The 27,652-nt window shown below is 43.9% G+C and overlaps 1 protein-coding gene across 3 annotated transcripts in view; it reads left to right on the top strand.

The window, feature by feature from the left end:
* B3GALT1 (beta-1,3-galactosyltransferase 1) overlaps positions 1 to 27,652 on the top strand; it is a 315,300-nt gene that overhangs the window by 248,264 nt on the left and 39,384 nt on the right. For all 3 annotated transcript variants that reach the window (XM_083153903.1, XM_083153901.1, XM_083153902.1), the window contains one exon: positions 25,282 to 25,344. The gene's annotated coding sequence lies outside the window, so the exon portion shown is untranslated. The remainder of the gene's footprint in view (positions 1 to 25,281; positions 25,345 to 27,652) is intronic.

Here is a 27,652-nt window from a genome sequence, read left to right as displayed (position 1 = left end):
TCACCCCAAGTGGACTCTCACAGTGTCGAGTTCCGAGAGGGGTCTCAGAATGGCGAGCCCCAAGAAGGGGTACTGAGTCTTTTTCCTCGGAAGGGGTCTCGGAGGGTCTATTCCCAGGAGGGTTCTCAAATTCTCAAGCCGCAGAACGGGGTTCAGAGTGTCGTGCACCAGGAGGGGTCTCAGACTGTCAGACTCCAAGCAGGGTCTCAGAGTACCACACCCCAAACAGGGTCTCTGAGCATTGCGCCCCAGGAGGGTTTCCCGAGCACTGCACCCCAAGAGGGGTCTCTGAAAGTGGTACCCCAAAAAGGGCCTCTGAGTACACTACCCCAAGAGGAATCTCCGAGAGTTGCACCCCAAAAGGATCCTCTGGTAGCCACACCCCAGGAAGGGTCTCTGAGTGTGGCTTCCCAGGTTAGGCCACTGAGCACTTTGCCTCAAGAAGGGGCTCTATATATCGCCCCAGAAGGGGGCTCCGAGTCAATCGCCCCAGAAGGGGGCTCCGAGTCAATCGCCCCAGAAGGGGGCTCCGAGTCAATCGCCCCAGAAGGGGGCTCCGAGTCAATCGCCCCAGAAGGGGGCTCCGAGTCAATCGCCCCAGAAGGGGGCTCCGAGTCCTTCGCCCCAGAAGGGGGTTTGGAGTCTGTCACCCCAAGTGGGGGTTCCGAGTCCGTCACCCCAGGTGGGGGTTCCGAGTCCGTCACCCCAGGTGGGGGTTCCGAGTCCGTCACCCCAGGTGGGGGTTCCGAGTCCGTCACCCCAGGTGGGGGTTCCGAGCCTGTCACCCCAGGTGGGGGTTCCGAGCCCGTCCCCCCAGGTGGGGGTTCCAGGTCTGTCACTCCTGGTGGAGATCCATCTCTCCTTGCCTCCGGGCATGAGGACCCATCTGCCCTTGCCTCCGGGCATGAGGACCCATTTGCCCTTGCCTCCGGGCATGAGGACTTGTGTGTCGTGGCCTCCGGGCCAGTCTCTGTGGCCTCCGGGAAAATCTCCTTGGCCTCCGGGCCAGTCTCCGCGGCCTCCGGGCCAGTCTCCGCGGCCTCCGGGCCAGTCTCCGCGGCCTCCGGGCCTACCTCCGTGGTCTCCAGGTGTGCATCCGTTGCCTCCGGGCCTGTCTCCATTACCTCTGCGGTCTCCAGGTCTGCTTCCATGACCCCTGGGCCTAAACATGTCAGCCAAGAAAAAATTTCTAGAGTACCGATGTCTACTGTACTGGACATCCATAAGGCGTCAGCAGTGCCTCAAGTTCAAGAGACATCCATTGTGTCTAAGGTCCCACCAGGGTTGGCTAGTACACAAAAGCCAGCTGAAGAGTCTTCTGAAGATATTTGTTTTGATGGGAACCTTGCCCATTACCAGGCTTTAGCGGATCACTACTTAGATGCCATGAATCATGATCCATCTTCCAGAGTCAATTTGGCAAATATTGTAAGATTTATGATCTTATCCTTTCGGGGAGAAGCACTAAAATGGGTCAATCCACTTGTTGAAGCCAATGATCCTCGACTGCAAGATCTGATATCATTCTCCAGGGCTGTGATCGAGAAATTTGAATCTAAGACTCCTTCATCCTCCCTGGCTAAAAGTCTGCCTATGCCTCTTCAAAACCATAGGTCATCTCGACGGCATACCGAGAGTACTAGAGCTTCTGAAAAAAATTTTTTGCCAAGATCTGAATCGAAGAACTCAATAGTTAGGGGCATCCGTGTCGGCTCTTTAGCACTTCATGGTCTCAAAGAATCATCCGCTAAAAAATCTTTGATTTGCACCCCAGAACTAGACTCCAACTCAGATTATGATTCTGAACACGATGCTGCTCCTTTTTTGGGTGGTCTAGTGTTGGCCAGAGCCCACTTTGAAGAGCCAGAGGCGTCACCAGCCTTGAAGGGATCTAAGTGTTCTTCTAAGAAAAAGAAGAAGCACCACAGGCGACCTTGAAAGTATCCATGTGGGGTGTTCGGAGCCCACCCCTAGAGGGGAGGGTAATGTCACAACATTCAGTTATTGTTTGTTTCTTACCTGGTTTGTGGCTTCTCCTGTCTGTTCAGCCTGCTCCATGCTGCAAGGAAAGTCTGTGTGGCCTGAGCTTTGCTAATTACAGCACCTGGAGGAGTCCTTGCTGCTGACAGCTCTGTATAGTTGAACTGTGCTGTGAGATCTGAGCTCAGCTAATTAGTTACACCTGGGTAACTCCCCTGCAGGAGAGTTCAGGGTAAACTGAGCATGCTCAGCCCATTGATTAGTCCACCTGTGGGTTCCCTGTGCTTCCTATAAAGGGCAGCCTCTGGGAGACAGAAGCTGCCAGAGTATAGGTTCACACCAGCTCCAGCGTTCCAGTGCCCTGTACTATTCCAGACTTCTGATTATTGTATTTGACCCCGGCTTGTTTCCTGACTATTCTCCTGCCTGATCCTTTGGTACCGTGTCCAGTGATTCCTGTGTATGACCTTGGCTTGTTCTGTGACCATCCTCCTGCCTGCTCCCTGTGTACCGCATCCTGTGCCTTCCAGTGTATGACCCGGCCTGTCCTTGGATACTCCTTTGCCTTTCCCTTGTGTTCCTACTTGCCCGGACTGATACCAACTCGGCTAGACAACCACGCTTCCATATTTCACAAGCTACCGCCACTCATACGGGGAACCTGACCAGGGGGCCGCGACCGACGTGTCGGGTGCCGCAAAAGCCCATATCCCGCTTGGAGGGGTCACTGGCAGAAAACCCCCGGCACGGTTAGACTCCGCGCCCCTGTGTCAGGTCTAGCCAATCCCCGAGTGGTAGTGCACCCCAAGTTTGTGACAGTATTGTCTCCAGAGTTCCCGCTAATGCCTGTAGGATTAATAGTTCTTCCACCCATGTCAGTGCGGGGCAGATGTTCACAGGTAGCTCTCAGTGAATTGCTGGTTGGGCAAAATCACGAGGAGACACTGATGACGCTGCAGATGGAACTGGAAATGACACAACGTGGCTTGTTTCCATGTCAATGGTAGACTTATTTTGCCATTGGGAGACTTTTTCTTCTTCTGCCATTACCAATATTATTTCCAAGTACCCCCAATTGGTCTGCAGAGTACCCCAGGTTGGGAACCACTGCCCTGGTCCCCAGTACCATTTGGTAGGTGGGATTCTCTAGTTTTTAATTCCATTAAAATCTAAAGGTGCCCATACACTAGTAAGATTTCTCTTCAGATCTGGCTGGTTGGAACAAAAACATGGTTATGGATGAGTTACAGTTTGTCAGTTTTCCAGCATTTCCAAGCAAATGGTCAACTGTCATTTGCTCTCATCCATAACCATGTTTTATTCCAACCAGCCAGATCTGCAGATAAATCTGCGTGTGTATGGCCACCTTAAGAAATCTATTTCTGGGAACTGGAGATATCTGCAGTCAAGTAAGCTGTTTTCCCACCAGAAAATTATGAATAATAAGCCCACTCCACTATACACCCCTCCTCTGCGTATTAAACATCCTCTACCACCCTGGAAGCTATGTATCTGGGCCCCTTCATTCAGCCCAATGCCCTTTTCTCCCACCATCTGTGCAGTAAAGGGCTAATTAGTGGAAATTACTGATCCAGGCCCTACATGCCGAGTGGTTGATATAATACCCCCTACCACCCGCGGGACATCAGAGCTTCCCCCACCCCTACCGCTGGATCGGTAGGGCCCCCAATACATTGCTATACCCAGGGGTCTACACTGCTGTTGACGCCCATGTATGTATGTATGTATGTATGTGTGTGTGTATATATATATATATATATATATATATATATATATATATATATACAGTGTATATATATATATATATATATATATTTTTTTTTTTTTATTATTATTTATATACATTTGGTCTATCTATAATACTTTAACTGACCCGGCATATACTGGGTCACCTAAGTGTCCATCTCCGTGCTTTGCTCCCCCCCTTTGGAAACCCCCTTCTGAAAATCCTGCGTTTGCCCCTGATCATTCATATTGAATTAACCATGACACTTTGTGTAAGAGTTGAGGAGGGCACTATTTACTTTGTCATGTTAGGCAGCACTATGAGTATATAGTGAAAACCCACCTTTGTATAGTTTTATGTATGTAGACTTTCTCTTTTTTACTTATAGGGTACGGTAATGGAAATGGAAATCACTCAGCATTGTAATGGTGTGTACACACGATCGATTAGGCTTGCTATTCAATCCCGACGTGATCGAAATGCATGTGATTTTGACTATATACAGATGTACCGGGTCTCGTCTTTGCTGGCAATCCGCCAGCAGCATGCTGCTGGCGGATCGCCAGCAACACGGCGCTGCTATCTGACTGAGGCGCGCGTGCATCCCCCACGCACGCGCGTCTCAGTATCCGGGCGGCGGGGCGGCGAGGCGGACGCATTACTGTCGGCCTCCCGCTCGAGGGGCAGGGGGGGGACCCGAGGAGGCTGCGGGGGGGTGCGGTCACCCGGTGTGGGCACCGGGCGACCGAGGGCAGCACCGTCGGAAGGGGACGCGCGCGCATACAGATGGCGGCGGGGCAGGGGATGGCGATGGCGACGCCATCTCCATCCCCTGCAAAGATGAGACCCATTACATCTGTAGTGCAGATCTGCATTATATAGTCATTGCTGCCCTGTCTATCTGGGTATTCATTTGTGCTGTCCCAGTAGCGCAAATTGGGATCGCAAGGTAAAAAAACCTACGCGATCTGCATGCAATCTGCATGCCATCCCGATGCAATTTTGACTATATAGTCAAAATTGTATGTTGAATTGTACTGTATCTACACACCATAAAGCTGTGTACACACGTGGCAATATGATCGCTGGCAATATATTGTTCAGCAATCATATTGCTCAGTGTCCCGTATTTATCAGCGACCAGAGATGGTCGCTGATGAAAATGACAGACTGCTGGGAGAAGAGGCAGGGGAAGTCGCTGGTCGGAGGAGCATGCTCCTCCGACCAGCGACCATTAGGGGCTGAAAACGGGAGCACGCACCCGGCGATAAATCATCAGTGCACACTCCAATTGCTGGCAATATGGTCAGCGATTTTATGCCCGTGTTTTACACTTATCAATACACAGCAAGTACTCAGAATAGAACATCTGTATTGGATGTGAGATGATCACATGACATCAGAATGTGAGCTCATCACTGATCCGCCAATCCTGGATGTCACCGCAGGCAAAGCTGCCATCATCTGTAATAAATATTCTGATGCCGCTGGGGATTTCTATCCCCTCTTGACATGATTTATTACTTTAAAGCTTGATAACATATAACCTTATCTTTCAACATTTAAATCAAGAAAACTGGATTGGGACTGGACAGTTGAGAGGTATATATAATTTATTTATTTACATGAACAGGTCCAGTTATAAATTTGTGTCATTAACTGAAGTTTCAGTAAACCCCAGAAATTACTTTTTTCAAATGTGTGGTTTTATACGCTACTTACACCCAATGTCTTCTTGCAGATAAATTCATGTTCTAGAAATTCTATAAGCTTGTTCACTATATTGTGAAATGTTGTATGGACGTAGATTTAATGGAGGAGAACTACCTAACATCAATTACTGCAGATGCCGCGCTTCGCAAAGAACCAATTAAAATACAAAACTGGTTTATAGTACTAAATGTGGTACTCAGGTTTTTCATTTTAGATATGTAAAAATGGGACGTTTTAAGAAGCTGATGTGTATGTGTATTTTTTCTGGTTAGAAAGTTAATTACCCATTACTCATATGTCTCGTAAATTTTGTACAGCCTTACTCCTTTTACATCTGTGGTTGTTTCACATTATATTTTACTATATAATGCTTTAGAATAAAGTGTGGTATAACATTTTACAGCACTGCAACACATTAAGATCCCTACATTTAGAAATGAATATCTTTCGAATGCAGCAGCCAAGTCAATTCTAGCACTAGACAAGTAAACAACATTTTGCAGAAATGATATACTGTGTGCTACTTTCTTAACTTATTGTGAGTTTATTGCCTATGCAATATGTAATTATTGCGTTTTGTAGTCTTGGAAGTGTATTGGTTTACTAGTGTCTAGTGTTTTTTTTATTACAGTACAATTACTCAAGTAAGCAATCACTAATTAGCTAGTGTATGTTAAAAAAAAACGGAAACTGTATCTTAAGTAATTAAATGATCAGTCTCAAAAAATTATTACCTTAAGCTCCTGTGATACGACATCACATTAGAGATACAAAAGTGTCACTGGCAGACATTAAGTCACACTTTCTAACATTGTAGTGAATCTGGACATGGCCACTTCAAATGGGGTTATGGAAATGCCAGTCTGTAATGAGGAGTTCGCTATTGGTGCTGCCACCCAGGGTCCAATGGGTTCATGCATCAAGTAATAGCAAGAGTGTAGAAGTGGACCAGTGGAGAAGACGCCCATCGGTGTGCTCACTATCGATGTTTGCCATTAAAGCTGAAATGGTGAGTGCCATTGATAGTCACCAACTGTGGCATGGGAGACCATCAGTGGTTCACCCCATCAATGGTCATCCCTGTTCACCACTTTGCTGGTGTCGGGAGGTGGAGCTATGCTCTGCGTGACAGCACCTTGCAAAGAAAAAATAGTAATTTGTTCTGTGCCATCGATGGAGAGAAACCATTTGATTCTCTCCCATCAATGGCAAAACAATTCAACATTGGTAATAAACCATCAATGATTCTAACCATCCCTACCATGAGATCGCCTTTATCAAGTACATTCAGTAATATGATAGGTAGAAACTATGGACATCTTCTGCACTGGTCTAATTCTCAATTATTTTCACTCATGGTGGAACCTCTTTACAGCTTGCAGAGTGTCTGGCGGGGCACACACCCTTCCTATGTCTATATAAAATGTCACATTGACCTAGGGGGATCATTTGAAAACCCCAGCATGTCTGTACCAGCACCTCTCTCTTTGCTTCCTGGTATAAGATATTTTGGCACAGGACACCCCTGAGCACTTGCTACAAAATTGCCTACCTGTCCCATACTCATCTCCAAACACTCATTCATGGCCACACGCATCAATGAAATACCACCAAACCTTTTCTCTACAGCTCAGGTGAAGTATAGTCCTCAAATTGGTAACTGATGCTCTGTCCAGATTTCCTGACTTCTATTTGTTTATTAAAGTCCTTGAACTCATTTATGACATGCAGCAGATTAGCATGGTTTTCTCTTTTCTTACATTACCAGGACACACTCATAATAGAGGGTCACAACCAGGAGTACAAATGTTCTCCCTTGAAAAACTTTTCAGTCTCATGTGGCTTTTCATATGCTGAATGTTCTGAATGAACAGATCAGGGAGTTCTATTTGCCTAAGGATTTGGCTACAAAATCAAATGTAATGTAGAAAAGAAGTACAAAAGTGAGACTATGGTTGTGCTTACAAGATTTTGTAATTCATTCATGTTTGAAGATTGGTCAAACTACAGTACTGTATAAAGATTTCTCTCCAAATGCCTGATCAGGCTAGTCTCACCCTCCGCACCCAGCTAGTGTTAAACTATGTCATTTGTAATAAATTCATTTCAACACAGGTGATTGCAATCATAAATTAAGAGGAAAGTCCAGGTAGAGAGGATTTTGTAACTCCTGGAATGGGTATTTTTGGGAGGTATGGCTTATGTATAGTAGATGTAAACAAATAGTTTAATAATGCCTGGATTCTGTTTATAGCTCCGCCTACAGTAATTGAATGACAATTGTTTTTAAAGTTTTCTTGTTGTGGAACAAAGACAACTTAAACCTTAACTTGAAAAAGAGGCACTACTTTGAGGCACAACGTGTATAAGGTAAAGTGGTGCTACTGTGTGGTATAACATGAATACTGAACACTGTTGTGTGACGTAATGTGAAAAGGGACCTTTACTGTGGGACATAATGTGTATAAGGTAAAGTGGTGCTACTGTGCAACATAACATGAATAAGGGACACTACGGTCTGTCAGAACCAAGGACTGGAGTCCCGGCAGTCTCCCCCCTAATGGCCGCCCTGTCTATCATAGTCAATTTATTTAACTTTTGTTCCTATGGAATAGCTGCTTTTAATTCCATGGCTACAAATTATTTGTTACCAGAAGCATCAGTTTATGCGCACGACTGGTTACGAATTAGAACACACATTTTTATCTACTTAATTCGTTTAAATATTTTGATTTAATAAACTGATTATGAACAAATGCATCTTTAGTTGTTTTTTTTTTATTTTGTGCTGTGCTGATCCTTTTAATTTATACAACTGCAAAATGGAATATAATGTGTAAATGCTATAGAGATTTCAAATTAAAATATGAGCTTGATTATGTGTGACTGCATCCCAGGAGGGACTTTTTACTGATCCATTAAACACTAACTGATCAAATGAAACGATGTGAAGCAAAATTCTGGCAATATGATTTTGTATTAATTTTAGGTCTTTTCCATCCACTTCATTAACAGATAATTATTTGACATAAGTGTGCAATTTTGATTAGATTTCCCATTATAAAAACAATTGTTTTACTTTTGATCTAGTAAAAAAAAAATAGAAAGTAACGTAAAAGTGAAAGTAATTGCTGCAATGATAAGTAGAACTAAGATAATATAGATAAGATTGCAACACTGAAACTCATTTACTAAGTGCATCAGAGGGAAAAAGCAATGCCAATGGAACAGCTCTCTTCGGAGCTGCTCCTGGCGACGGAATTGCCAACCGCCAGCCGCCACCAGGAGCCGGAAGGGGGCGCGCGTACACGATGCGCTTTCGCGCCCCATTCTGATGTGGCCCTCAGTCGCTCGGCCATCACTGCTCACACCCCCCTAACCCTGCCTGTCTCCCTGAAGTGGAGACAGGCAAGGATTTCGCTCCCCGCCACCAAGTGACTGGAACATGCAAGCGTGTGAGATGCTCGCTCGTCCCCGTCAGATGGAGCGCCAGCTAATCTGGCCATTCCCAGCACTGACTGAGAGGTGCTCCATCTGTACATCTTGGTTTGCACCATACAATGTCAAAGGCAATACACCTTTTCATCTTACAGATCACCAACAGCTTGATGCCTGCTCACCCTATATCTTATTCCCTACCTTTTATCTGTACTTGAAAATAGTCTCTGCAAACTACAGCAAGGGGTACATTTACTAGAATGGGAGTCCTATTGAAGAGGGGATGTTTCCTATAGCAACCAATCAGATTCTACGTTTTATTTATTTGGCACCTTCTAAAAGATAAAAGATAGAATCTGATTTGTTTGGGCAACAACCCATCTTCAATAGAATTCCCATCTTAGTAGATTTACTGCTAAGAGTACACTATGAAATGTAGAGATACAGTACAAAGATGTTGTGGAACTGCAAAACTTAAACATCAGTTCAATGTCTTGCCCCAATAGTACCAGCAGTAACCATTACATGTCTTAGTCTATCACCTGATATGATGCTCACCTTAGCAGTATTCTATCTCAAATAAATAATGCCAGACAGCATTGGGTTTGCGCTTATTACTTTTGTCACTGTTTATTACATCATACCATCAGGGCCGCCAACAGGGGGGTGCTGCAGGCACAACTGTCCCGGGCACGGCCATTCTAATAGAGAGTGAAGGGGCCCTGGCCATTCATTCCGCCCACTGCACCTCTGCTGAGCTGCCACCCCCCACTGACAGAGCTGTCCTCCTGTCCCTTAGGGCCCCCCCTCCCAGAAGCCGCTTGGTCCGGCACTCCAGACTCACCCCCCCCCCCTCCTCCTCCTCTGCCCGTGACCTGTGTAGATGCTGTCTTGGCTCCAGTCGTGTGCGTGGTCCACCACCAGGTCCTGTCGCTGCCTCCCTCCTCTCCTGGGAGCGGAGATGCTGGAGGCCCCCACCTCCTGGCCGGGAGCTACCTCACCCGGAGCCACCACATCCTCGCCCGCAGCCTCCACCCTCTCGCCCGGAGCTCACCAGCTGTGTATCTGGGGATCTGTCTCCCTGCGGCCGCATCACGCACAGCAAGTGTGCATATGTATATGTTCTGTGTGTCTGTGGTTGTATGCTGTGTGTAGTGTGTGTATGTATGCATGTATGTATACTGTGTGTGTTCTGTATGTATCTATGCAGTGTGTCTTGTGTGTGTGTTATGTATACTCTGTATGTATGTATATATATATATATATATATATATATATATATATATATACATACATATATTTATATATTTTTTTGGTATATATATATATATATATGTGTGTACTGTGTGTGTGTTTATATGTATGTGTGGATGATATCTATGTGAGTGTGTGTGTGTGAGAGAGAGAATACTGTATTTATGAATGCAGAGTGTGTGTGTGTGTTTGTATGTATGTGTAGGGGGTGGCCCAGCATAGCCGGCCATCAGCAGAGCCATCCGGAGAATGGGGGGGGGGGGGGGGCGGTGGCCTAGAAATCAGTACCAGGCCCCATAATTTCTAGTGCCAGCTCTGCATACCGTCTACTGTACATTCCCTGGACTCACTTATTATCACAGAGTCCTTGAGACACCTATAACAGTAGATGGCTCTCCAAAGGGGTAAACTTACTAAAGCTTGATGTTGACCATAGCAAACAGAAGCAAGCAGAATCTCTATATCATTCCTTTATTGCATGCTAGTAAATGATAGACAGAATGTGATTGGTTGCTTTGAGCATCAACAACAATTTTCATTATTAGAAGCTTAATTAAGTATACCCCCCTACATTCCACAAACTTCCTGTTAAAATGGACAGAACAAGGCACATAGGGGCAGATTTATTAAGCCTGGTGAAGTGATAAAGTGGCCGGTGATAACGCACTAGCCAGTTAACTCCTGTCATTTTTCATTCTGAGCAAGTAACTTGAGAGTTAGGAGCTGATTGGCTGTTGCATTATCGACGGACACGGATTACTTAACCATGCTTTATAAATCTGCCCCATAATGTCATGATTGTGCTAGTCTGTGAGGATTTGACAGTGCAAAAATAATGCAATTCTGTATGACTTGCATAATTTTTATCATCTTACAATTCTTGACAATATGCCAATAGGCATAAACAAGACCATTATGAGGCAGTTATGACTCTCTGTACCAATTAATAATTAACACCTTTTGGTAGGTATGGGACTGATACAGGGGTCTACTCATTATAAAGGTAACCCTTACTTTTCTATACCGTTCTAGCCCTCTGTCCCCCTACACTAGTATGGGGATCTAGAATAAACACAATAAGCTCCAAAAATTCTTAACAAATGGAAAATTTGTCAGATTTCCAGGGGTTGCAATGAAGGGATCCTATCAGATTCGTCTACCGGACAAAAATTGCGCTTGTAAGAACCCAAACTCAAGCATGTGCACTAACACTGCAAAGTCAGCTGTTTCCTCACTGGAGCAAGGTTCACTTCTTTCTGTGAGTTTGTGTCCACCGATGCTACTTGCAGCGAGTTGTATATTTAATTATCGGGTTCCCTTGACTGATCCGTGCGATGCTTCAGCCTGGTCTGTATTTGGCTGGCGGGAAACTCCGCAGCCAAATACGGATCACTACATCATCGTAAAAATATGAATATGAATTCGGAAAATACGGCAGCTTTGTAAATTAGTTGTACTCTCCGTTCATATTTTCATCCGATTACCGCCGATCCCGGTTGTACCCGTTTGTACATGGGATCGGCCATAATCGGCCATCTATTTCCCCCGATATGTAAGTTTGCAAAAAAAACAATTATAGCTCTTGGTAGAAATACAAGTTCATGGATACAACAACAGTGCTAATTCCTATAAGGACACTGTAAAAGTTGAATATTTTGCTGTGTGATTTTCTGTTAGTTTACTAAGATTGAAAATACAGTAAATCTAGAACCAAAACCATACGTTGATGCTTGTTTTGCCTACTGTTGTGTATATTTTGTTGTGCTAATGTAGTTCTTTTTTTTATTAATGTGATTTCACTGGGTTGTACAATAAATACTCTAGATAATGATTTTCTTCACAGTATTGTATAATTAGCACACTAATGGGTAAATTGATCGGTTTCTATGGAGGGTGATGCCAAATCTATTTTTCATTCAGGTCGATAGACCAGTAGAAAGTGTGTGGCGTCTCTATACCATCATACGCATTTGTACATTCTTCCAACTAATAGAATACGATTACAAACCTTTTAATGATAATACATCATTATCCCTACTCAAAGTCAGCTTATCTTGATCCATCTTAGTGTAATTACACAAGACTTTAGCTTAGCAAATGGCGTTGATAGATAGATAGATAGATAGATAGATAGATAGATAGATAGATAGATAGATAGATAGATAGATAGATATGGATAAGATAAGGATAACTTATAAAGCTGCATCTTTTCTATTATCCAGAATTAACTCCATCTAAAGGCCCATACACAATGGGCGACTTTGAGCTGAAAGGCGCTAAAAACAGCAAGTTTGAGTCGCTTTCAACTCAAAGCCACCCAGTGTGTATGGCCCGACAATGAGCAGTGACCTTCAAAAATAGACTTTCCTGTTAAGCAGTCACTAATATCGACTGTTAAGCTTGTTTTGTTTTTGTACTGTAAAGACAAATGTACTGGGAGAAAGTGCTATATACAAATGACATGATCTGAAATAGGGGTAACAAATATTAATTTACTTATTTGTTTCTATGTTTTTTTTTGTTTTGTTCTTTTCAAATCAAATCTGCACCCAACACCCTGAGACCAGGAGTCCAGGACAGGGCAGAAACACTATTATAAAGAAAAGAGAACATATAACAATAAAGCATACTGTACATACCAACATTAAAATTAAAACTGTGAGGGGCAGGGCGGTGCTGTACATCACTTGGCCCCACCCTTGAAACAACACAATTCATTGTGTTCATCATACTTGTAGGTGGTGAGGCTTAACACCTTAAGTGGTGGGTTTTCCTGGGGCAGGACAAACCTACCAGAGTAGTTTGCCCTGCCTTAGAAATATGCACCACAGAAGGTGCAACGCTTCAGCCACTGCCTTCTGCAGCAGTCCCTTGGTGCTGCTGCTGCTTCTGGTGGGGCTTGGAGTCGGCAGGGGCATCTACAGGGGAGCCATGACGTATGATCACCATGAAGGTGCTGGGGAGGGGGGTCTGGGTCGAGCGCGCTTGGGTGTTCAGGCTCTTGTGTGTTCAGGCGCCCCTTGATGAGGAAAATTTGCCACTCTGTGGTGAACTGCCCGAAAAATCATGAGTTTCCCACAACTGGTTGGAGAGTAGGCAAGTATGGAATAAGGATGAGTCTAGTTTACATCAGGATGGAATCTCTTAACATTACCAGGCAAGATCATGTCTACATGTTTTGTGCACCAATGAATTTAGAGGTGGTGACAATACCATCCCATAATTACAGGAGGTACCGAAAGAACCTGATTCCCAGTAAGGGCTTATTTTTATTATGTTTTTCAAAATCATGTCATGGCAAGAGTGTTATTTTGATGCTGCAAATGTTTATACCAACCTGCATTCAATCCATATGGTTATACAACCAATAAACTGCCCATGACCACTTCATCTCTTCACCTCTTCATCTCCAGCACGGGCAGGAATAAAATTCCCATTCCCCTGCAAACACCTCGGGGAGTGTGAGTATGTGCATGGGCAGACCCCCACCATCCTATAAATGGGGCCAAATTGGCCTCTTCCGATTGGGTCTTAATTAGGCCTCTACTCCTTTATTTTAAGAAAAAAAAAATCATAAAACAACCCACTGATCAATGTAGTTGGGACCACCGACAAAATACTTTTAATTAAAAGTACAATTGTCTTCCGTAAACAAGTTAAGTGACTTTGCTATGAAGGAGGTCAGTACGTTTAGTGCTAAAGGGGATTGCAGAGCTGCAAATTCCAATCCTCTGTAGCGGAGAAGGGATTATTGAAAGTTTCATGTCCATAATCCCTTCAGTGTTCTGCAAGACCCTCCAGCACTGAAGGGATTAAAGACATATTTCTGAAGAGTGAACAATGAAACAAAGATCATTAAGGGTCAAGAATAAAGAAAAAATGTAGATCTGGTCTAGGTGTCTAAGTAAAATCCAGGCTTGCTGGAGAGGAATTAAGCAGGAGAGAGAAAATTGCTGGAAATAACTACTCTCTAACTTTCTGAACACTGCCTTTGAAACATGGTCATTGGAAGTTTGAAACAGAGCAGTAGGTGAATAATTGTCATTAATGTGTAGTATTAGGAAATATTAACCTCGTAGCCTCTTTTTCTGACTGGGTCTATAAGCAACTATACAGTATATGTGTTTTATTTAAGCAATTGCATAAAAATGTTTAAACCTTTCATAAATAATTAAACTTTTGCAAAATCAACATTCCAGATAACACAATTGGAACACTTTTTGTGGCACTTGATCCAAAAGGCCTTTTCCCACAATTTGTACCTATAGTATAGACATGTTGAGCATAGCTCCAACCAAATAACTAAGCTTCACAGTGTAATTGCTATGGAACTCTGACTGTGGAATCCAAGCCAGTAGTTGGGAGATCCTGCTGTCTGTCTTCTAACTGTTGCATTTCTGACTTTTTTGATCACATCCCAGTTGAAGTAAATATATGGCAGTAAACAACGCTGTCTGTATTGTATGGCAGACAATAATGATGTCTGTAGTATATGGTAGTCATGAATGATGTCTGCAGTATACAGCGGAAACTATTGCTGCCTGTAGTGTATAGTGATAAGAAATGCTGCCTGTAGTATATGGCAATCACAAATGCTGTTGGTAGTATATGGCAATCACTAGTGCTGTCTGTTGTATAGGTGGTCACTTATAGAACGGATGCTTTTTGATAAACAGAATTTGGGCACTCCCTTTTTTTGAACACACAATTACCTATATGTATGTACATAAAAATAATACACCCCTCTGAATCAGGACCTCTGTTGTTCATAAATCTTCCAAAAAGCAACTATTTTGTTGATCACAGTTGTCTCGAAGAACATATGGAATGAAAACACATATGGATATATATATATATATATATATATATATATATATTATATATATATATATATATATATAAAATCAGTGAAAGGCAAATGACTCAATGCGTACCACAGTCACTTGAGTACTGGTATGCTAAATCATATAAAGGTATCTTTCAGGTACAATCGGTGGCGTACCGGTACTATACTGTAATCAGACGTCCATCACGGTATCTTTTCCACGTGTTATTTTTATTAATTTAGAAAAAAAAACATTCTGGGGCTTAAAATTGGGTAAAAAAAAACAGGTAATGAGTCTGGGCTAGCAGTAAATTAAAGTTCTCCCCCTAGGACCAAAGACCCGGTTACGGTTACCATGGGAGTTCAGCAATAACACTCACTCCTGTATGGGTACACTAAATCAGACTGTTCCGAGACTGGTGTCTCTTCCTCAGGATCCAGATCTATTATGAGAAAATGAGTTCTTTTTATATCCTGTAGTGCCGCCCCTGCACTTCCGGTTTTGGTCCTCACTGGCTGGGAGCAGTACTACCGCTGTAGAATATATCCTCATGCTTCTTAATGGCTATTGTCGCTAGTATCTCCATTCATCCTCCTCCTGCACCACCGGAGACAGATCATCCTTGATGATCTCCGCATATCCCATCTTCTGTGTCCATGATCGTACTTCCGGATACCGAAAACTTCACTTCCGGTCACGGCACATAGTCCGTGTTTTGCGGGAGCATGGAGTTTCATTTCTGGTTTCGTGACTTTGCTATTTCGGCGGCATCAATCTCTCCAATTGTTGTTTGTTTTCTTTATTGTTGTTTTGAAAAGAAGTCTGATTATATGAAGGCATAGTAGTATAGTAGTATATTTATCTTTTATCCTCTTAAGCCTTAATAAGAGATAAATGCAAGTGTGATAAGGAGAGATTAATCCCCAGCCAATCACCTGCTAACTGCCATAATACAGGCTGTGTTTGAAAAAAGTCAGTAAGTTGATTGGCTGGATGTTTATCTCTCCTTATCACACTTGAATTTATCTCTTGTTAAGGCTTAATACATCTGCCCCACTATTAGCAAATTAAAATAAAGCCGATTAAAATCTATTAAAAATCAACTACACAAAATGACTAAAAATTTCTAAAAATAAGTAAAAACTTTATGGAATTATAAAAGATGGGGAATGAAAATATTCCTAGGGAAATTATGAAGAAATTATTCTGTTAAAGAAACCACTTAAGTTTGAAATCTTGCTTCAGACCTGTAGGTTTTAATGTTTTGAATTTGTAAATCAACTTGCAAGATTACTATCCACATTCCTATCTTTCTAGTTACTAAACAATTGTTTTATTATTCCTAGAAATATTCTGATATGATTGACCGAGAAGTTGTGTTGTTCTTTAAAATAATAAGATAGGTGGTGTGAAGGTAGTCCTTTTTAAATATTATGTAAATGCTCCGAAAGTCTCACTTTTAACGGTCGAGATGTTCTGCCGATGTAATAGAGACAGTGGCAGTTTTTACCTATGGGCTGCAGGGCTGCAGCCCCCCAGGTAAAATCTGCCACTGTAGTGAAGCCAGATGCAGTCTGTGAGACTGCACTGTCTTCACTGTGACTGGCAGTGACTTCCTATTGGAAGTCCGACCTGCCAGTCACAAAGGCAGTCCCATTGGGAGGTGTTACCTCCCTCTGGGACGCCTTGTTGCGGGCTGCCGGGCAAAAACGGCAAATGCGCATGCACAATACCTACATCGGTACTGCGCACATGCCATTCCCGGTGCCTGTCATTTGTATTATACAGTCGCCGGTACCATGATTCCCTTCTATGGGCTGTTGCCGAAGCAGCCCATAGAAGCTGGCCACATGCGCAGTACAGTTGTTTGTACTGTGCCTGCGCCAGTCCCGGCGCCTGTCATCATAACACAGGCACCGGGAACTGTCTCTGCGGGGACCGGAAAGAGAGGCAGGAGTGGCGGGGTTTTCTGCATCGTAGTACTCCCGCGGTGGCTGCGGCCAAAGGCAGCCCCCCAAAAATGTACGAGCCACCACTGGTAGACACTAATGCTATCTGTAGTATATGGCGATCACTATTGCATGCAGGGAGGCTAGATGATGTAAGTAGACACTGTGGGTGACATTTATTAGAGATCGATGTTGGGTTTTTGGCGATTTTTATCGCAAAAATGGCCGTTATCGCATTTTTTTCCGAATTCGCATAATTAATGAGATGCGAAAAGTGGCAAAAAATGCGGGATTTGCCGTGAAATCGCACTTTCTGAAAGTGCAATTTTTTTTTTACTCCGGAATTCACATCCAGATGTTTTCCCCATTGAATAATATACAATTCGCATATTTAATGAGATGCGAATTTTGAAATCGCCAAAAAAAATGGTCAAAACAGCAAAAAAAAAATAGACCTGATCCTGACTGGCGATTTTGTCAGAAACATGGCGATTTTGACTGAACCATGCACAAATCATTGTGATCTGGGTATGGTTCTTTGGTAAAATATGTGTAAAAGTTAAAAAAAAAACGGCGTGGGGTCCCCCCTCCTGTACATAACCAGCTCATTGAGCCGGACCTGGTTCCAAAAATACGGGGGACAAAAAGCGTAGGGGTCCCCCGTATTTCTGAAACCAGCCCCGGACTCTTGGACCGGTCCTGGTTCCAAAAATACGGGGGACAAAAAATCTGGGGGTCCCCCGTATTTTGAAACCAGCACCGGGCTCCAACAGCCCACAGTGTCATGCCACTGCCGGGCATTGACAATTTGAATTTAACACTATCAGGCCGGAGTCCAATGGCCAGGGACGCCGGTGACAGCCCCGGGCTTCAGCCCTGGACGGGTGAAGCCTGGGGGGGGACCCCTTTATTGGGGGGGTCCCCACTCCTCCAGGTACCCCGTCCAAGGCTGTCCAGCCACCTTGTGTAAAAAGTGTCCCCCGGCTGTGGCATGACACTGCGGGCTGTTGGAGCCCAGTGCTGGTTTCAAAATATGGGGGACCCCCAGTTTTTATGTCCCCCCTATTTTTGGAACCAGGACCGGTCCAAGAGTCCGGGGCTGGTTTCAGAAATACGGGGGACCCCTACGCTTTTTGTCCCCCGTATTTTTGGAACCAGGTCCGGCTCAATGAGCCCGGGGCTGGTTATGTACAGGAGGGGGGACCTCACGCCAATTTTTTTTTTTTTTACCAAAATCACACCTTTTCATGACTAAAAAATCGCACTTTTCATCCCGAAAATCGCCCTATATCGCACTTTCTCGCACTTTTCATACCAGAATACGGGATGCGGTCATCTATTAGAATGAACTTAGGTCTACAGTCATTAGGTCGACCCCACTAGGTCGACTGGCAGGAAGGTCGACCTGACTTAAGGTCGACATGGGCCAAGGTCGACATGACTTAAGGTCGAATTTGCATAAAGGTCGACATGAGGAAGGTCGACTGGTCATAAGGTCGACATGGGTTTTTCACTGTTTTTTGATCCGAATGTCGACACAGTCGACATGGACACAGTTGGCAATGAGAATCGGACCCTCGCATCGCTCGCTATGCTTCGGGCACGGTGCCTCGCTGCGCTCGGCACACTATTTTATTCTCCCACCACGCCCTAGTGGATGGTAGGGCATGAAATACTGCCTGTCGGCACATGTCGGCTCAAAAAACAGTGAAAAACCCATGTCGACCTTATGACCAGTCGACCTTCCTCATGTCGACCTTTATGCAAATTCGACCTTAAGTCATGTCGACCTTGGCCCATGTCGACCTTAAGTCAGGTCGACCTTCCTGCCAGTCGACCTAGTGGGGTCGACCTAATGACTGTAGACCTAAATGCAGTCTGACGAATGATCCCAACCCCAGAATACACACCTCATTAAATATGCGAATTCGCAGTAAAAATGCGATTTTAAAAACCGGCGATATAGGGCGATTTGAGAAAAGATCGCATTTTCACAAAAACGGTGAACCCACTAAATCTCGCCCTACATGTGCATATGGCTGTCACAGTGTTGCTTGCATGTTTACACATAAATACAGATGTGTCCAGTTCTTTTGTTGCTGTGATGCTTTATGTGTTTTGCGGAATTCCTGGAGAGATCATGTGGTTGCTCCCGCGATCCATACACAATGTATGGAAAATCAACAAGTGTATGAAGCCTAGCTGTGAGTAGCATTGTCACAATACATGTGCCCGTGTGCATGCACCGTGGCAACAAAATAACTGTACATGTCTTTACAGACTAGGGTTCATTTTTTGTTGGGAACCAATTAACCTGCCAATATATGTTTGATGTGTGGGAAGAACAGGCGTACCCAGAAGAAACCCACACAAGCAGGGAGAGAATATACAAATTTCACATAGGGCCAATGTCTAGGTTGTGTCAACCTTTTCCATGTCAACATTTTGCTTATGTCAACCTATTTTCAAAGTTGAGCTTGTGCTGGTCGACCTTTGGTGTCAATCTATTGACGGTCAACCTAGACACGTTCTTTCAGCCATCCCGATACCGTATCCTCCTTGGGAAACCAGCAGCAGCAACAGAAGGTCTCCTGGTGAGAGCTGTGTCTGCTCTGCTGCATGTTATCATCACAGTCTCACATATCATTGAAAGGTTTCATAATACCTGCAGCACCTCTATTCCTTTACATGGGAAAACATTGTTTTTCTTTCCTGTGGTAATGATGGTTCCTCTCAAACAGAAAAATAACACTGGTATTATAAATCTTACAAATTGGTTTTAAACTTGCTCTGACCTTTTAGAAAAACCATTTGCTTTGCACAGACCATACTGGGAGATATAATCCGGCAGCAGACGGCAGGATCATCGCTGTATGTTTTGTGCTGTGTAACGAGACAATGTGATGAAAAGCCGATCCCAGCTGAGAATACTCACCTGCTGTTACTGAACTCCCAGCGAAACTATACAGCAAATATAAGATGAAGAATTACAGTCGTCTCTTCATTCTTCTTCTAGTTCTAAAGTAACAGTTATCGTTTCTTAACTCTACATGACGTTATTATTCAAATATACAGAATGTATTGCTGTTATAGCCTAATAATGGCAGGCAGCATGACCACAGTCTTACATTTCATTCAGGTTTACCAATGTCCCTCCTAATCCTATAATAGATCCTGTCTTAGTCTTACTTCTCCAGTTCTTACCACCAGAATACCAGATTCCAGGAAGTGCATGGATACAGAATGGGGGTAATTCTGGTTGATTCGCTCCGATGCGAATTCGCACCCTTGTGAATAAACCAGACCCCACCTTGAGTAGAGGGACAGCAGGGATGCCTTTTATTGGTGCACCTAAGAATAAATTGAACTCATAATATATAACTTTTAATGAATTTACATCTAAAATATCTGCGAAATAAAACCAGGACATACAACAATCATACAAACAATAAAAAAGGGGAGGACGTTCCCCTGACTCAGTGTGACCCCCTGGTCACCACAACCCCTGTCTGTAAGTGTTATAGTGTTTTGTACCGTAGGCAACAATAAAGGAGTGGGTATTCTCCTACATGCAGCGGTTTAGCTTACAAGGTCACTTGTAATGAATAGTGTCACACGTACTGTGAGAACGTTAGTAAATATGGGTGAGGCACGCACCTATTGAGGACAATCCTCTGATAGTGCTGCCCTCAGCCCAGGTAGCCGTTACCGCACTAAAACAATGAGGGCTGGTGAACCCAATGTGAGGTGTGCAGGCATGCACTTGCCTCGTTCACACAGCTCACTCAGGTAGCGCTGAGTCTGGCGCCAGACTAGCGTGTCGGTCGCCGGGTGGACCGCTCTCGGGTTCTGCGCAACGGTACAGTTCAAAGTTACAACATTGTATGTGGGGAGGGGAAGAGGGGGTTTTAGAACACACTGAGTGTGTTAAGACGGTCAGCGATCGCTTCGCAGTGAACGCTTCCTCAGGGTCCTGAGGAAGCGTTCACTGCGAAGCGATCGCTGACCGTCTTAACACACTCAGTGTGTTCTAAAACCCCCTCTTCCCCTCCCCACATACAATGTTGTAACTTTGAACTGTACCGTTGCGCAGAACCCGAGAGCGGTCCACCCGGCGACCGACACGCTAGTCTGGCGCCAGACTCAGCGCTACCTGAGTGAGCTGTGTGAACGAGGCAAGTGCATGCCTGCACACCTCACATTGGGTTCACCAGCCCTCATTGTTTTAGTGCGGTAACGGCTACCTGGGCTGAGGGCAGCACTATCAGAGGATTGTCCTCAATAGGTGCGTGCCTCACCCATATTTACTAACGTTCTCACAGTACGTGTGACACTATTCATTACAAGTGACCTTGTAAGCTAAACCGCTGCATGTAGGAGAATACCCACTCCTTTATTGTTGCCTACGGTACAAAACACTATAACACTTACAGACAGGGGTTGTGGTGACCAGGGGGTCACACTGAGTCAGGGGAACGTCCTCCCCTTTTTTATTGTTTGTATGATTGTTGTATGTCCTGGTTTTATTTCGCAGATATTTTAGATGTAAATTCATTAAAAGTTATATATTATGAGTTCAATTTATTCTTAGGTGCACCAACAAAAGGCATCCCTGCTGTCCCTCTACTCTTGTGAAATTCCATGCCTGTGGTAGCACACCCTCACCATATGTATCAAATAATTGCAAACCACATTTGTATCTAGGAGGGTCCTCTTAAAATTTTATTTAAAACGTTACTGCCCTGTGCGACTGACTTTTGTTTTTCTTCCAATTGTGTCAGACCCCACCTTGCGAATGTGTGGCTGCAGTCAACATTTGGAATTATTACAAAACAGCAAGTGATAAAGACAGGATCGATTACCAGATTTTTAATTCTGGATTTGCTTATTTTCTGAACGGAAAATCATATCTTGTAACAATCTTGCCAATTCTACTCTAATCTGTAGGAGAGTCCCGAATTATAGGGGTATTACCAGCCTCTAGACAGAGTTGGCCAGTCTCCCACTGCCACCCTCTTCCGACTGAAGTAAGTTGTACAATGCGGCTTGCATACTTACCTACTTTTCAATTCTTCTCTCTGGGAGAAGCCCAGAGAGAACATGCTGCAGCGAACTTTGAGAGGCTCTGACATCATCAAGCCTAAATTATATGATTTGAGTATCTTTACCTCTCCATCCTGACCTCTTCACTAATCTGTGGGCAGGATGCAAGATCTTCCTGCTCTTCCAGGGGTGCTTGGGGCTTTCCCCCAAATATCGGAAGCTTCCTGCAACTTTCGGGAGCGTAGGCAAGTAGGTTCTATGTTGTAGTTCGAAGTCTCAGCTACGTACCATATTCCATTAAAAGTAGATAAGGGTCCAGCGGGTGAGCATCAGATACCTTTCTATGTGGCTATGTCTCTCAATACATGTCATATGTACTAACGTTTAAAATTCTTGCATACTGTATGTCTGCTTTCTATGTAAACATTGTGTTACATATAAGCCAGTATACAATAACGGAGAGACGCAGAATTGTACTGAAGTCTACTTTATTTATCATTCTTTCTTGCAACATTTGATATATTCAATATTCATATGCACAATGTAAACTCATTTTTTAATGTTACATCTTCAATAGAAGAAGTAGCTAAGGTGTGCAATCTAGACCCCCTCCACATAGTTTAGACAGTTTACAAACAGCTTTATTTTAATATACATAAAAGTAGTATAATATAGTGAATTTGGACAAATTGGATATCATTTATCACTTAATGACGGCTGTCAGGGTCACACTGTAACTAGGGCCAGATTAACAATGAGGCAGACGGAGCTGCAGAACTACCTCCACATTACAATAGGCAGTGGTGTAGCTGTAAAAAAGGTTAGCAGATGGGTAAGGCTGGCTGGTCCCGGCAGCAATGCAGCACATCGCTAGCCCCAAAGACCCCCGGCGCCCACACTTACTCAGTGGGGTTATTGTTACGCCACTGAAAATAGGCCCATCATCATAAAAGCATGATGATCACCAGACAGATACCAGCTGGCCACATGGTTATTATAAATCATAAGTATTACAATTACATTCCTATTTTGCACATTTATGCAATTTATGTACATTTATATATTAAGGGAGACATTTGGGCGTATAGTGTATGGATTCTACGTGCCTACATATGATTGACCTCACCTCCTCCACTTCTCATAATAGGCATTTGAACATTAGGCCCTTAATCCGGCCCTGACGGTAACAGATGCACATAGGGCCGTATTCTAGTTCACTCTTTCTGACAAAATCCTTCTTAGATGGACAAAACCATGTGCACTGCAGGGGAACAGATGTAAAATGTGCAGAGAGAATTAGATTTGGGTGAGTTATTTTGTTTCTGTGCAGGTTAAATACTGACTGGTTTAATTTTACACTGCAATATAGATCTCACTTTGAAGTAAAACCCCACCCAAATCTAATTCTCTCTGTACAAGTAACATCATCCCGCCTGCAGTGCACATGGTTTTGCCCATCTAAGAAGGATTTTGTCAGAAAGAGTGAACTAGAATAAGGCCCATAGTGACTTGTGAAACCTAGAGGAAAAATGTTAAAATGAATGCATTTGTATCCATGGTGGTTAATCTATATAATTATGTAATGGCTGCAGTAGTTTAAATTGTAATTAATAAAAACCAAAAGAATGCATTAAAAAAAGTTTTGGATGTCGTTTTACAGAGGACTGTGCTTATATACATTATATCAAAAGATTGTTATGTCAATGCAAATGAGAAACATTTAATTAGTAAGTATGATAGTAAAACATAGAAATGAAATAAACATAACTGTTGCAAACATCAATACATTTTTTTGAGTCAAGGATGATCCATGCACATGGCAGACGAAGTCCCTAAAACTAAAACTGAACCCTCAATACGTCTTATCTGAAATATATTTTTTTCAACAAAAACTTGGTATAGATCTCCCAAGGCAATATGATCTGAAAGGGGTGGCTCTGGTTGGTTTGCAAAAGCAAACTCCGTCTTTAATGGACAAAACCATGTGCACTGCAGGTGGGGCAGATGTAACATGTGCAAAGAGAGTTAGGTACTTGTGGACTATCACGGCTCCCATCGCATGCCATATGTAGTGGCATGCGATTTATGCCGTTTTTTTGCATTTTTAAAAAATCGCATGCAATCGCATCGCATGCGATCGCATCACATGCGATTTTTAACAGAAATGCATCCAAATGCATTGAAATTTGTATCAAACATGTTCAATGGCCCCCAAATGTCATTTTTCAGGCTGTACCACCCCCACTATCAACGCGAACCCGAAGCGTGGCGAGCGCAGCGGTACGCGTCCTATGACCTTTTCATACCCCCACTATCCACGTCGGCGTGGAGTTGAGAATAGAAAGTGTGGCGAGCGCAGCGAGCCACCGAGCCCAAAGCGTGGCGAGCGCACGCGGACACCTGTGAAGCCCGCGAGGGGACGCGTATACCTGTGAAGGTATCCGTGTCCCCTCGTGGGGCTCGCTGCGCTCGCCATGCTTCAGGCTCGGTGGATCGCTGCGCTCGCCACACTTTCTATTCTCGACTCCACGCCGACGTGGATAGTGGGGGAATGAAAAGGTTGTAGGATGCGTACCGCCGCCCCTCGCGGGCTCGCTGCGTTTGCCACGCTTCGGGTTCGAGTTGATAGTGGGGGTGGTACAGCCTGAAAAATGACATTTGGGGGCCATTGAACATGTTTGATACTAATTTCAATGCATTTGGATGCATTTCTGCGTTTTTTTTACTATCCGATGGACATCGTGGGAGCCGTGATTGTCCACAAGTACCGAGAGTTACATTTGGGTAAGTTATTTTTTCTGTTCAGAGTAAATACTGGCTTCTTTATTCTTACACTGCAATTAAGATTTCCATTTGAACACCCCCCACCCAAATGTATCTCTCTTTCTGCACATGTTAAATCAGCCCCACCTGCAGTGCACATGGTTTTGTCCATTAAAGAAGGAGTTTGCTTCTGCAAACCAACCAGTATCTGTCCCTAAAACCCTGTTCCGATCATCTTGTGGTTCAGAATTAAAATTTAAAATATGAATTTTGGTTTTTGAATTGTAAAATTTCCGTGATTTAAAACAAAACAAAATCCATGATTATTGATTATTACCTGAACCAAAAAAAAAAAATGTGAACCAAAACACTTGAGGGTGTTTTGCCAAAACCAAAACACATTGATGAATTACAACAAAAAAATCAAAACACATTGTCCACACACATCTCTAATTTCAACATGTCAGTATCTTCATCACCCTTTCTGCACTGAATAATAATCCAATAGAAATATATAGTAATTTAAACTTCTGATAGTATCTAATACTATCTACTTTTTATTTTTCAGCCAGTGGGAGAAGGCGAAGAGGAAGGTTCACATAAAGCAAACTCAGCCTAGAAGACAATAAAGGTAAACTCTACACAATATGAAACTGTGCCTTAATGTATAGAAGATGTCTTACTCCTGAACTATCCCTATATTATCAGTACTGTCCTGGTTCACTCCTCAGAGAGGGAAGGTTTTTGACAAAACAGGGGTGTGTATGGATCACTATGGAAGAGTTATGGGTAAATATGAATAGGAAATGAGTGGATCTAGAGTGTGGCATATTTTATCTTCAATTCATATCTTTTGAGAGACATGAAATAATAATATCCTGATTAAATTATTTAACAATTATGGGATTTTTATATTTCTGTCAAAAATTTGGGTACTTGTTTCCTAGCACGGCCACAACGATCTTGATCTGGGGCATCGCAGGTAAAAAAAATTGCGTCGGTCGCATCGCATGCGGGCTAAAAAATCGCATGCTATGCGACCGACGCGATGCCCGCGCTATCCCATAGGGAACAATGTAAAATGACTCAATTTAACCAAATCAACATAGGGAACAATATTAAATGGGCCAGACACCCCAAAAAAAAACCCTGACCAGTGAAATGGCCCCCCAAAAATACTTAACGGCACTCCATGATCAACGTCAACCCGAAGCGTGGCGAGCGGCGGCGGTACGCGTCCTCCGACCTTTTCATACCCCCACTATCCACGTCGGCGTGGAGTTGAGAATAGATAGTGTGGCGAGCGCAGCGTGCCACCGAGCCCGAAGCGTGGCGAGCGGACGCGGATACCTTCACCGGTAAACGCGTCCCTTCGCGGGCTTCACAGGTATCCGCGGCCCCTCGCGGGGCTCGCTGCACTCGCCACGCTTCGGGCTCGGTGGCTCGCTGTGCTCGCCACACTATCTATTCTCAACTCCACGCCGACGTGGATAGTGGGGGTTTGAAAAGGTCGGAGGACGCGTACCGCCGCCCCTCGACGGCTCGCTACGCTCGCCACGCTTCGGGTTGACGTTGATCGTGGGGTGGCGTTAACTATTTTTGGGGGGCCATTTCACTGGTCAAGGGTTTTTTTTGGGGTGTCTGGCCCATTTAACATTGTTCCCTATGTTGATTTGGTTAAATTGAGGCATTTTACATTGTTCCCTATGGGAAATCGCGGGCATCGCGTCGGTACCATCGCATGCTTTTTTTGGCCGCATACGATGCGACCGACGCGATTTTGACTTTTTCAATGCATTTCAATGGGAAATCGCGGGCATCGCGTCGGTCGCATCGCAGACCATTAAAAATTACCCGCGATGCCCGCGATTGTGGCCGTGCTAGGAAACAAGTACCAAAATTTGATTCCATTTTGAGAAGATGATGGTATATTTGAAGGAAGAGATTGCTGCTCTGGAAGCTTGAATTGACAGCTCGATTCTGAATGGTTACTCTCGGCAATATTACATTTTCGATAAAGCACTGAAGAAATAACAGCTATATTATGAGTTTAACCTTTTCTTTAGAGGAACCTAGATTTATATAGATGTCCTCATTTTACAATATTGTAATTCATATTTTATCTGTGTGAACTGGTTGGAAATAGGGCTGGATTACTCATAAAGCTGACAGGCAGCCACCTAGGGTCTGGACATTTTTTTTCCACTAAGATCTATACTGTATAATAATTTTGTGTTCCTTAGCCCAGTCTTATATTGCTTTCAGACCGATAATGCAGGGTCGCACCGGTTCAGTCCCAGTGTGACCCTGCATGTGCGGTCTGTTCAGATTGCATCAGCGAAATGGATATGTTGCCAATTCGCTGAGGCTGATGTGGGGGCACGGTGGAGCACCATCGGAGTGGAGGAGGGGGCAGCGCTGCTCCAAGCGCTGCCTCCTCCACAGTGGGAACGGGAAACGGGTCGCTCGATCCGTTTAACCCATTCACACGGCACAGCAACACGGCAACAAACCAGTAAGAACCCTTCTTTTTACCCGGTTTGAATTGCTGTGTTGCTACCAGTTAGCTGTAACCGGTAACCCCTTTCAGATCGCAAAACTGTCATAAACCCGGTAATTAGGTGCGATGCTATATGGGTATTAGGTGCCATGCAGTACTCCTGATTTTGGGATAACCACATTAAGAAAAATATTATGGTGGGTGATACCACTCACAGCAGCTCCTTCTTCTGCAGTGCACTATGGTTGTCAGGAGATTTTGCATTTTGGTCAATCAATATTGTTGGTCTTCTTTCTGCATCCCGCTCACTTGAATGAATTAGGTGATGCAATGTCTTGATGAACTGAATCATAGCGATTTGCATCAACATGGCATCCTTCCTCTTCACATTGTGCAGTGCTGACAATGGTGGCATTGTGCTCCAAGAAACAGGTCAAGT

This window comes from Crinia signifera, chromosome 7 (genome assembly GCF_055691185.1).
Source record: "Crinia signifera chromosome 7, ASM5569118v1, whole genome shotgun sequence".
In the NCBI taxonomy this organism is placed as follows: Eukaryota; Metazoa; Chordata; class Amphibia; order Anura; family Myobatrachidae; genus Crinia; species Crinia signifera.
Note: the sequence above shows the minus strand (reverse complement) of the source record. Positions and strands in the feature narration are given on the sequence as shown.